The sequence below is a fragment of the Durio zibethinus genome, chromosome 16 (assembly GCF_047325235.1).
Source record: "Durio zibethinus cultivar Kanyao isolate XHJ-2024 chromosome 16, ASM4732523v1, whole genome shotgun sequence".
Classification (NCBI taxonomy): domain Eukaryota; kingdom Viridiplantae; phylum Streptophyta; class Magnoliopsida; order Malvales; family Malvaceae; genus Durio; species Durio zibethinus.
This window is the reverse complement of record NC_143177.1, coordinates 2,872,139-2,884,698: the sequence shown is the minus strand read 5'-3', so window position 1 is coordinate 2,884,698 and position 12,560 is coordinate 2,872,139.

Genomic DNA, 12,560 nt, shown 5'->3' with positions numbered 1-12,560 from the left:
AAAAATATAAAATATAATTTTTTTATTTTATTAAATTTATATATAATTATTATTATTATTTTAAATCATATTACTTTCGTATTTTATTTTTATATCATATTTATATTATATTATCATATTATATTTTAAATTATCAAATCTACTTAAAATAAACTAAATTGATTACATTTGTTTTTTGCATTAAAAAAAAAAAAAGGAAACTTATAGTACAACCTATTTAAAAAAAAATTCAAATAAAAAATCTACACAATAGATTAATTTAAAATAGTGATAAAAAGCATCCTAAAAGAAAATGAAAAAGCATCAACTTGATAAAAAAAAGTGTTGTCAGGAATATTAAGGCAATTTTATCTAGAATATATGAACTGGAAAGTTGATTATATTCTTTTATAGTGTTTTTTTTTTCTTGGTAGTTTTATTTTAACTTGAAAGGCTTTTTTATTTATTATTTTTAAAAAATCTGTTTAATTGTAAATTAAATTTAAAATTACATATTTAAAAGTGTTTTTTTTTTACAAAGACATAGGAGATGAAATGTTGAATTATTTGCTCATTTAAAAAAAATTAATTAATATAGCATTTCATTTTAGTAAGGTCAAATTGTGAAAAGAATCTATGTAATTTAGTCAAAATTAGGATTTAATTCTTATACAATAATTTTAACAAATCAATTCCCTAAACTTTTCAAAATTTGAAATTTCATTAAAATTTAAATATTTAAGTTACTGACATGCAAATTTTTTTATCTTGATAATTGATGATGTAATATTTTTATAATTAAAAATATGTATAAGATTGTTGAAGCTGCAATTTTTTTTTATGTTTTATTTTTTCTTTTAATTTTATTTTTGAATTTTTACCTTCAATTTGCGAGTTATTTTTCACTTTCTCAATAACATCCAACAACCAATGACCAAAATCTTTTGCCTTTGTACCAAGAAGGAACCTATTCCCCTTCCTTTCTGATTCCACTTCATTGTGACAACTAGATCAACAATCTAAAATAAAATTGAGATTGATAAGTAGCGGTGGATTTTGATATTTAATTTTGAAAGGATCAAATAATAATATATAAAATATTTTATTTTATTTAAAAAAATACATTATCATACTTATTAATATATATGTAAATAATAAATTAGTAAAAAATAACAAGCTAATAAAATTATAAAATGAAAATATTATTGTAATAACAATGTATTTATAACAATGATAAGATGTACAATTAAAGGTAAAATTATTATTACACAATTTTATTAATGAATTATAAAAAAAAAATTTGACAATTAAAAATTGAAATAAAATAGATATACGAATAAATCGATCATTAAATATTTTATCAAAACAAAAAAAAAATAAATGAATTTTTAAAAGAAATATAATAAAATTTTGGATTAAAAGTTATGGTGTTTTTCTATCTTTTCTTTAAAAAAATCTAGTATGATTTTTTGTTGGAAAAAAGTTATGAGAACATGAAGATCTAAAGTAAAAATAAAAGTGAAAATGATACGGAGATGATAAATTAAAATAAGCGAAAAAGAAAAGGGATTGTAAGGCTTAGTCCAAATGATTTATCTAATTTTTTTATAAGATGGATTCTTACCAAATTAGAGTTCAATTCTTAAAACTTGTAAATCTCTTAGTCTTTAGCCTCTTGTATCAAAAAAATAAAAAAGAAAAAGGAAAAACTTTGATACTTGGTTGGAAATAGAGTCTCATTCAAAAAGTTAGAAAAATTAATTTGATTTTTGTTAAGTTTACATGATTATTATTTGAAATTTGTGACAAACCTCTTAATTTTAAGAATTTTATAATTAATGATTATTGAATATAATAAATTAACAAATATTAATGTGATTTGAACATCTATTAAATTGTAAAGTATAGGATTGAGTAATAAAATTAAAAAAAAAATTAATAATTTTAATTTAGAATTAATTTAAATGAATTTACTATATATATGGCTTTTATTACTCATCTCCTTTATTGATAAATCTCAAGTTAGACTTAATAATTCGTATATTTATATCATACAAAATATTAAAATTCATACATTTATGTCATATTTTATACAAAAATTACTTATCACAATTTATATCTATACGAAAATATTAAATTCATTTTTTTGGTTTTGTCATATCCATATATATTTACTATTAAAATTTAAAACCGTATTATTTTCATATATTTTTTTCATATCATGTTTGTTTCATGTCATCTTTTCGTATTTTAAATTATCGGATTTACCTAAAAAAAAACCTACTCAACCCATCCTTTGAACTTGATCACTAACCCAAAACAAAATCCAAAACTCTAAAATTGAAATTACTTGACTCTTAAACTAAAAAATCTTAAAATACAACAATAAGCCAAAACTTATCCCAAACTACTCTTTCAATCTTACTAGCAATTCTATACAAACCCAATATCCTAAAAGCAAAATTACCTTGTCCTTAAACTTAAAATACCAATACACAGCACTTGGTCAAAACTAAGGATGATAATTGTTCAGATAAGATTAAATGCAATTTGATTTTTTTGGACAATGTATAGTATTATAAATTTTTGAAATTCGATTATAATCCAAATTGACCTCTCATACGATTTAGTCCAAACCGAACCTAATTTTATCGATTTAGTTCGGTTTATTGATTTATGAAATTAATATTTTTTATTTTTATATTTTATTTTAATAGAAAATTTTAATATATTTAAATAGTTTTTGATATAAAATAATTATTTTTCTTTTATAAAAATTTAAAATATATAAAAGCTAATAACATATATAAATCATTTCAGTTCGATTTTTTTCATTTTTCTTTTTCTTAATAACCTTATATATATTTAATATCTGAATTTAATTTGAACTAAATAATAAATAAATTGATCTGAATCAAATGGAATATTACAATTTCAAATCAATTTTTAACTTTTTAGTTTTTAAAAAATTTTTCTCATCCCTAATCAAAACCTACTATAACACACCCATTTCAATCAATCAGCAACCATGGACAACCCTAAACAAACCCATTTCCTAATGTCATCACTACCATATCCCATTGTCAATTACAATAATATTAACCAACAACAATTAGCACCAATTTGTATATATTTACTTTTGCTTTTCTTCTTGAATCTATTAAGAAAGTCTTCAATTTAGCTAGTAGCATTACAACCACAATCATTAATGTAGTCATTTCATCACATAAGTCATTAAGAATCTTTTTTAGACATTCATTTTCAATCTTAAGCTCAATATTGGCCTCTATTATGCTCATTCAAGAGGAAATTCTCATTTGTCAAACCTCTATTAGCATACTTTAGAAAACGTTGTATGAACCTGATCCAAAGGATAAAGAAAGACATTCTCAAGATTATGAGAGTTCAACATCCATTCTGTGTAAGTGAGAAATGTATGCATAACCATCCATAATGGGTTATAAACTCATGATGAAATAATTGCCATTAGGCAGTTTACTTATTGATAGAAAAATTACCTTAGGTAATTTATAAACTTCATTAAAATTGAAAAAACGTCGCCCATGTCTTTTGTTAAAATCAAAGCATTCAGCCATTTTTAAAAAAGAGAGAAAAAAAATGTTCCCCATGAGAGAAAACAAAAAACAATTAGGTACTATACAATTCTTAAGAGGGATTTTTTCTTCAATTGATGGACTTGCGTTGTGAATATGAACACTTTTCGTATTATGATTGTGTTTAATGACCACTAATTCAAATTAAGTTTTCGCTTCAGCTTCTGCTAAACAAGTAAGTATATATATATGATTATGTTCATATACATAACTTACATGTAATTTATCTTTTATTATCCAATTGAATTATTAGACATTTTTATTTTTAAAAAGAAAACTTATCAATGCAACCCCAAATTCATTGATAAATATATATATATGATAACGATAAAAAACTTTATCAACAACAATTTTGCCTTTGCAAATCATACAATATTCAAATTAATAGCACTAAATTTTCACAATAAACAAACAAAACTTAGCAAAATTCTTGCACCTATTTGAATACCCAGAACTTGGACTTGTTGCTCTTGTAATCATAACCACAAATTGGTTAAAAAGGTTTCGAGTTGAAAGAGAATGAAATGGTTGAAAGCTAAAGAGTTCTCCATTTTGCGTTGAAAGTGTCGTAATGATTTTAGGACCGCCAGACGTAAAGTGTTTTAAAATCGGGAAAAATAAAAAAGAGTCGTCACCAATCTTTGTTAGGATATTATTGGCCACCCAAAAGTTTATCTTTTTAATAAAACTATAAAAATGGGTTTAAAGTTTATCAAAAATATAAATTTTGATCTACGAAAAATCAGGTTCGGTTCGAGAGTCGATTACGTGTGGGGAAGGATTAGCACCCCCACAATGCCCATAAATTGGTACCATTTAATTACGCATTATTTCAATGTTGGATAAAAATGGTTTTAATTTGAAATTTAACACTAATTCCTTTCATTTGAAAAAATAAAATTTTGCTAAAATTTTTATTTAGAAATATTGAAAAAATCTTTAAGTTAAAGAATTATCTTAAAATTCTCCAACATCTAGGCAGAATTTAAAATAACTCTTTTCGCTTAAGATTTAGCACAATAATCCTTAAAATGAAATAACAATCTTATAGAAAATAATTGTTAGTGACTCTCCAACATCTAGGCAGATACCAAGAATTATTTCTTTCGGAATGTTATTTTTATTTTATTTTATAATATCATAAAAAAATTTTAAGTATTATTCTTTTTTATTTATAAAATATTTTATCATCAAACAGTAAATTAAAGAGAGAATAATGTAGATAATTATTGATGATAACATGTTAACGTATGTATTCTAATGAATGTCATGTAAAATAAAATGCAATTTAAAAGTTAGATTCTTAAGTATAATGAGACCACCCCGACTCTCTAACATCTAGTCAGAGCTTAGGTGCAACTGTTTATATTTAAGATCCCAATTTGCTATTATATTTTTTTATTTATTAATCTTATTATTAATGTGAATTAAGAACTCATGTGAAAAACTTAATGAGATGAAGTTTCCTAAATACCCCATCATTTAGGCAGTATTCGGGAACAAACCATTTCATGTAAGATTTTCATACGTATCCTTAAGGTTTTGAAATAGATTTAGGGTAAAGGTTTAGGGTTTAAGTTTGGAGTTTAATTAAAATGCGAACATCTCTAAAAATCTTCAACATGTAGGCAAACTTTCGAAGCAAGTTCCATTTCGATAATTTTTGAAAATTAATCAAAAATTTCTTATATATATTTTTTTTATGAAAATTTATTAATAATAATTTTTCAACATCTAGGCGAAATTATTTCTTTAGAAAAATATTTTTTATTCCCTCCAACATCTAGGCAAGAAAAATAATAATAATTATTTTATTATTATTATTATTTTAAGCATTTTTAATATATATTTTTTATTATTATCTTACTTACTTTCATTTTTATTATTATTAAAACAATTAGATATTTATCCTAATAAATTTAAACATTTATCATACATAAATATTAAAAAAAAACTTAAAATAAAAAATATATATAAAAAAATAAAAAAAAATTTTTTACCTGAACCGGACGATCAACGTTGGTCTGGGCCGGTCTAATTGGTTTGACAGTTCAATCAGTAGTTCGGACGATCCAACGGTTCAGATCGATTCATCTGTAATTTATCTGAACTGATTCTAGGCTGGCTGAAGTGGGTCGTCAGGTCGGGTTCGATCTACACGTGAATTCTTTACGCTTGAAACGGTGTCATTTTGGTTATATGCTCAAAACGACGTCGTTTTGCCCCTATGTTTTCTATAAAAATTAGATTTTTTTTCAGCTCATTTCACCATTTGGCAGAAAAAAATTTTTCAACGCTTTAGGTTTTCTCTGGCTCCGCCAGAATCCGATGCCGTGCGCTGCACCGACCGTCATGCAAGTCGTCACCGACGGTGGTCGTTAGTGATAGAAAAAAGGTCAGAAAGTAACCAAAAATTCTTCTCGATGCCCTCTTTCCAGATCTGGCTCTCTTTTCCACATAAATAACCCCGATTGTCGTAGATCAGGTTTGAAGTTTTTTGTCTTCTTTTTTTTTTAGACTAAAATTGATCTATTTTCTTTGTTTTTACAGGGAGCTCGGTGCTGAGGTTCCTCCCTACGGGGAAGACTATTTGTCTTTGTTTTTTGTTTCTGTTTGGGTATAGGTTTGGTGAGGGTTGTTCAAAATTTAGGTTTTTTATGCGTAGGGATGTGGGTTCTATTTGGGACTGTTGAAGGTGTTTTGAAGGGGTAGTTCGTCTGGGCTCGAGGGTTTGTCGTGGGGGTGGATTGAATGGCCCTTTTTTTATTTTTTTCAAAGAGACCGAAAGGGAAAGGGACTGGGGGTTTTAAAGAGCTTCAAATAAGGGGATCTAGGTGGCTGTAGGGTGGCTATAGGTGGGCTGAACATGGGGCTGGTCAGGGGCTGGACAAGGGGTTGGTTGGAGGCGACAGCGACGTCGTACCAGCTCTCTGGTTTCTGTCTTTTTTTAAAAAATATTAATTTTTTAAAATTATTATTATTATTAATATTATTATTAAAATTATTATTATTATTAAATTGAAATGAAAACATTAGACCTGGATAAAATCGATGTCTACAGCTGACTCTTTTTGCACATTACTGAGAATCAAGAATAGGACAAAGACAAAGACAATGATTTTGTCCGAAAGTAAATCATGGATTTTTTTTATTTTTATTTTTATTTTTTTATAAGTCAGGTCAAGTGATAATGAAAACGACATCATGAGTTGAAAGATAAAGAATCGATTAAGGCAACACCAAAAGTCGATTAATAAAAAAGTGATCGAAACGACATCGCGAGTCAAGGAATAACAAGATCAGGATTGAACTTGGATTGAATCACAAGTCAAAAAATTAGGAGAACGGGATTAAACCACGAGTCAAAAAAATTATAAAAAATTAAAGATGATCGAGACTAAATCGCAAGTCAGGGAATTAATGAAATAATTGGGATAAACCACAAGTCAAAGGATAATAACAATCGAGATTAAATTGAGACTTTGAATTAAAAAGATCGAGATTGAACTGCAAATCGGAGAATGTTAACTTGGATTGAATCATAAGTAAAAAAATAAAGGGATCGAGATTAAATCACCAGTCAGAGAATAACAACAATTAAGATTAAATTGTGACTTTGAATTAAAGAGATCGAGATTGAACCGTAAATCAGAGAATAAAAAGATTTAACATTTAAATCGTGAATAAAAAAATGACGTTAACTTGGATTGATGCAAATTAGAAAGATAAAAAAGACTGGGATTAAACCGCAAGTCAGAAAAATAATGAAATGATCAGGATTAAACCATGAGTCAAATATTGACAACTGGGATTGAACCACAAGTTAGAAAGATAAAAGAGACTGGGATTAAATCGTAAGTCAGGGAAACTATAAAAATGATCGGGATTAAACCGCAAGTCAGGAAAACTATAGAAATGATCGGGGATTAAACCACGAGTGAGAAAAATAAAAATGATTGGGATTAAATCATGAGTCAGGGATTAAAGATGATTGGGACTAAACTGCAAGTAAAAAAAACTATAGAAATGATCGGGATTAAACCACGAGCCAAAGATTAAAGATGACTGGGACTGAATCGTAAATCGGGGAACTATATAAAACTGAACTGTGAGTTGAGAAATAAGAAATTGGGTATTTCATAGACCAACAATTTTGATTTTAAAGATTGTGCTAACATACCATCTTCAAGGCCATCATCTTTGTTTTAAAAAAGAAAATTATTGATTATTCTTGATGTCTCATAAAGAAACCTTCTATGCAACTTATTGAGAGGTATGTAATGCGTGCAATGATTATGATGAATGAAAAGACAAAGATGTCGTTAATGAATTATATCATGCATTTTATTCAAGTTAATTCAACTTTTGGTTCAATTCTTTCAAACTTTAAAAGCCGCTTCCAGTAATCTCATCCTTTTAAATTTTTTAATTTTTGACCAGAAATCTTTGTCTCATGACAAACCTATTTAACTTTTAGTTGCTCAAAAATCTTTTTTTTTTATTCTTTGTCCCCTTTCTTTTCTTTGTCTTTAGCAATATCGATTTCGTTTAATTCTTTTTGTCTTCATATTACTATTTTTGTCATCTTCATATTGCATTCTCTTTTCGAATGATGCATTGGTCTGTTATGAACTTTATCAATCAATATCTTAATTTTAAATGACAAATGCAATGATTTCAGGTTCAAAGTTAGGTGTGCAATACAACTAGTAATAGGGTATTTTGGGTTTAGAAAGATAAGCATTTCGAGACATAAAAAACAGCTGACTTAAAAGTATTTCAAGAATCAAATATCAATTCTCTAAATAATGAACATTTGGATGACCTCGACCTACTCAGACCAAGTCTTTTCCAATCCTATGATTTCATATGACCAATCCTTGCCCCATACCTGTGACTAATGAGAACTTGTCCCCTAAAAGTCATCTATTTTAATTCTAGTGACAATTCGTCCATTCGGTGTCACTCCTTCATTCTCTGAAAAACTTTTTTCGAGCTCCACCTTCATTCAGGCCGCCTTTACGTGTTTTCAACTTAAATGACCCCCTTTGACTCAAACTGCCATTTTCGGATTTTCAATCTGAATCACTTTTTTTCTCAATTTTTATTTTTTTATTTTTTTGGTTTTTTTTTTATTTTTTTTATTTTTTTAAGCAAAATATTTCTTGACAATATCTGAATTTATAAGATTTGGTAATTCATCTCCGTTCATTTCTGTAAGGATCGGAGCTTCATCAGAAAAAACTTTTTTTACCACATATGGACCTTCCTAATTGGGCGTCCATTTTCCTCTATTGTCATGTTGATATGACAAAATACTTTTCACAACCAATTCTCCCTCACGAAAGCATCGGGGTCGTATCCTTTTGTCATGTGTTTGTATGATTCTTCGTTGATACATTTATCCATAACTGAGTGTTGAGAGCCTTTTCTCTTCAATAAGATTCAGTTGCTCGAAACGATCTGGAACCTATTCTCCCTCATCCAATTTTGTCTCCATCAACAACCTCAGAGAAAGAATTTTCACTTCAATCGACAGTATAGCTTCCATCAAATACACTAGTGAAAACGGGGTGGTCTCTGTAGAGGTTCGGATTAATTTTCTATAGGCAAGCAAAGCAAAAGGTAACTTTTCATGCCAATCTTTATATGTGTCAGTCCTTTTCCTCAATATTCTCTTGATGTTCTTATTCGCAGCTTCCACTGCACCATTTATTTTTGGACGATATGGTGCTGAATGATGATGCTTGATCTTGAACTGTGCACATAATTCTTTCATCATTTTATTGTTTAAATTGTTAGCATTATCTGATATAATCCTTTCTGGGAGATCATACCAACATATTATCTCTCTTTTTATAAATCTACACACCACTGATCGTATAATACTAGCATATGAAGCTGCTTTCACCCATTTTGTAAAATAATCGATTATCAAAAAGATAAATCGATGCCCATTTGAAGCTTTTGGGGCTATGGATCCGATCACATCCATTCCTTACATAGAGAAAGGCCATAGTGGTGTCAAGACGTGCAGCAGAACAGGAGGAAAATGAATTTTATCTGCATAAATTTGATATTTGTGGCACTTCCTAGCATAACTGATGCAATCATTTTCTATTGTAGACCAGTAGTAACCAACTCTCATGATCTGTTTGACCATCATATGCCTATTAGCATGTGTTCCACAAATTTTTTCGTGTACTTCTTCGTATACATAACTTACATGTAATTTATCTTTTATTATCCAATTGAATTATTAGACATTTTTATTTTTTTAAAAAAAAAACTTATCAATGCAACCCCAAATTCATTGATAAATATATATATATATGAATAACGATAAAAAACTTTATCAACAACAATTTTGCCTTTGCAAATCATACAATATTCAAATTAATAGCATTAAATTTCCACAATAAACAAACAAAACTTAGCAAAATTCTTGCACCTATTTGAATACCCAGAACTTGGACTTGTTGCTCTTGTAATCATAACCACAAATTGGTTAAAAAGGTTTTGAGTTGAAAAAGAATGAAAATGGTTGAAAGCTAAAGAGTTCTCCATTTTGCGTTAAAAATGTCTAACGATTTTGGGACCGCCAGACGTAAAATATTTTAAAATCAAGAAAAATAAAAGGGAGTCATCACTAATCTTTGTTAAGGTGTGATTGACCATCCAAAAGTTTATCTTTTTAATAAAACTATAAAAACGAGTTTAAAGTTTATCAAAAAGATAAATTTTGATCTACGAAAAATCAGGTTGGGTCTGAGAATCGGTTACATGTGGGAAGGATTAGCACCCTCACAACGCCCAATAAATTGGTACCATTTAATTACGTGCTATTTTCGATGTTAGATAAAAATGGTTTTAATTTGACATTTAACACTAATTCCCTTCATTTGAAAAAATAAAATTTTGCTAAAATTTTTATTTAGAAATATTGAGAAAATCTTTAAGTTAAAGAATTATCTTAAAATTCTCTAATATCTAGGTAGAATTTAAAATAACTATTTTCGCTTAAGATTTAGCACAATAATCCTTAAAATGAAATAACAATCTTTATAGAAAATAATTGTTAGTGACTCTCCAACATCTAGGCAGAGTACCAAGAATTATTTTTTTCAGAATGTTATTTTTATTTTATTTTATAATATCATAAAAAAAATTTTAAGTATTATTCTTTTTTATTTATAAAATATTTTATCATCAAATAATAAATTAAAGAGAGAATAATGCAGAAAATTATCGATGATAATATGTTAATGTATATATGCTAATGAATGTCATGTAAAATGAAATGCAATTTAAAAGTTAGGTTCTTAAAGATAATGAGATCACTCCGACTCTCCAACATCTAAGTAGAGCTTAGGTGCGACTGTTTATATTTAAGATCTCAATTTACTATTATACTTTTTATTTATTAATCTTATTATTAATGTGAATTAAGAACTCGTGTGAAAAACTTAATGAAATGGAGTTTCCTAAATACCCCATCATTTAGGCAGTATTCGAGAACAAACCATTTCATGTGAAATTTTCACACGTATCCTTAAGATTTTGAAATAGATTTAGGGTAAAGGTTTAGGGTTTAAGTTTGGGGTTTAATTAAAATGCGAACATCTCTAAAAATCTTCAACATCTAAACAAAATTTTCGAAGCAAGTTCAATTTCTATAATTTTTGAAAATTAATAAAAAATTTCTTATATATTTTTTTTTATGAAAATTTATTAATAATAATTTTTCAACATCTAGGCGAAAGTATTTCTTTAGAAAAATATTTTTTATTCCCTCCAACATCTAGACAGAAAAAATAATAATAATTATTCTATTATTATTATTATTATTATTATCATAAGCATTTTTAATATATATTTTTTATTATTATCTTACTTACTTTCATTTTTATTATTATTAAAACAATTAGATATTTATCCTAATAAATTTAAACATTTATCATGCATAAATATAAAAAACTTAAAATAACAAAAATAATAATACATAAAAAATTATAAAAATTAAAAAAAAAATTTTATCTGAACCGGTAGGTTAACGGTCCAGTCAAAGCTGGTCTGGGCTAGTCTGACCGGTTCGAATGATCCAACGGTTCAGATCGGTTCACCTGCGATTCGTCTGAACCGATTCTAGGCTAACTAAAATGGGTCATCGGATCGAGTTACGTGGATCTCGGATCGGGTTTGGTCCACGTGCGGATCCTCTACACTTGAAACGACGTGGTTTTGGTCCTATGCTCAAAACGATGTCATTTTGCCCTTATGTTTTCTATAAAAATCAAATTTTTTTTCAGTTCATTTCACCATTTGGTAGAAAAAAATTTTTTCAGCACTTTGGGTTTTCTCTGGCTCAGCCGAAATCCGGCATCGTGTGCTACGTCGGTCGTCATGCGGGTCACCACCGGCGGTGGTCGTTGGTGATCGAAAAAGGGTCAGAAAGTAACCAAAAATTCCTCTTGACGCCCTTTTTTCAGATCTGGCTCTCTTTTCTCCAGAAACAGTCCCGATCGTCGTAGATCGAGTTTGAAGTTTTTTGTCTTCTTCTTTTTAGACTAAAACTGATCTATTTTTTTTATTTTTGCAGGGAGTTCGGCGCTGAGATTCTTCCCTATGGGGAGGACTGTTTGTCTTTGTTTTTTGTTTCTGTTTTTGTGTTTTTGTTTGGGTATGGGTTTGGTGAGGGTTGTTTGGAATTTGGGTTTTTTATGTGTGGGGATGTAGTTCTATCTGGGGCTGTTAAAGGTGTTTTGAGGGGGGTAGTTCATCTGAGCTTGAAGGTTTGTCGTGGGGGTGGATTGAATGGGCCTTTTTTTTTTTTTTTTCAGAGAGACCGAAAAGGAAAGGGGCTGAGGGTTTTAAAGAGCTTCAAATAGAGGGATCTGGGTGGTTGTAGGTGGGCTGAACAGGGGGCTGGATAGGGAGTTGGTCGAGGGCGACAGCAGCATCGTACCA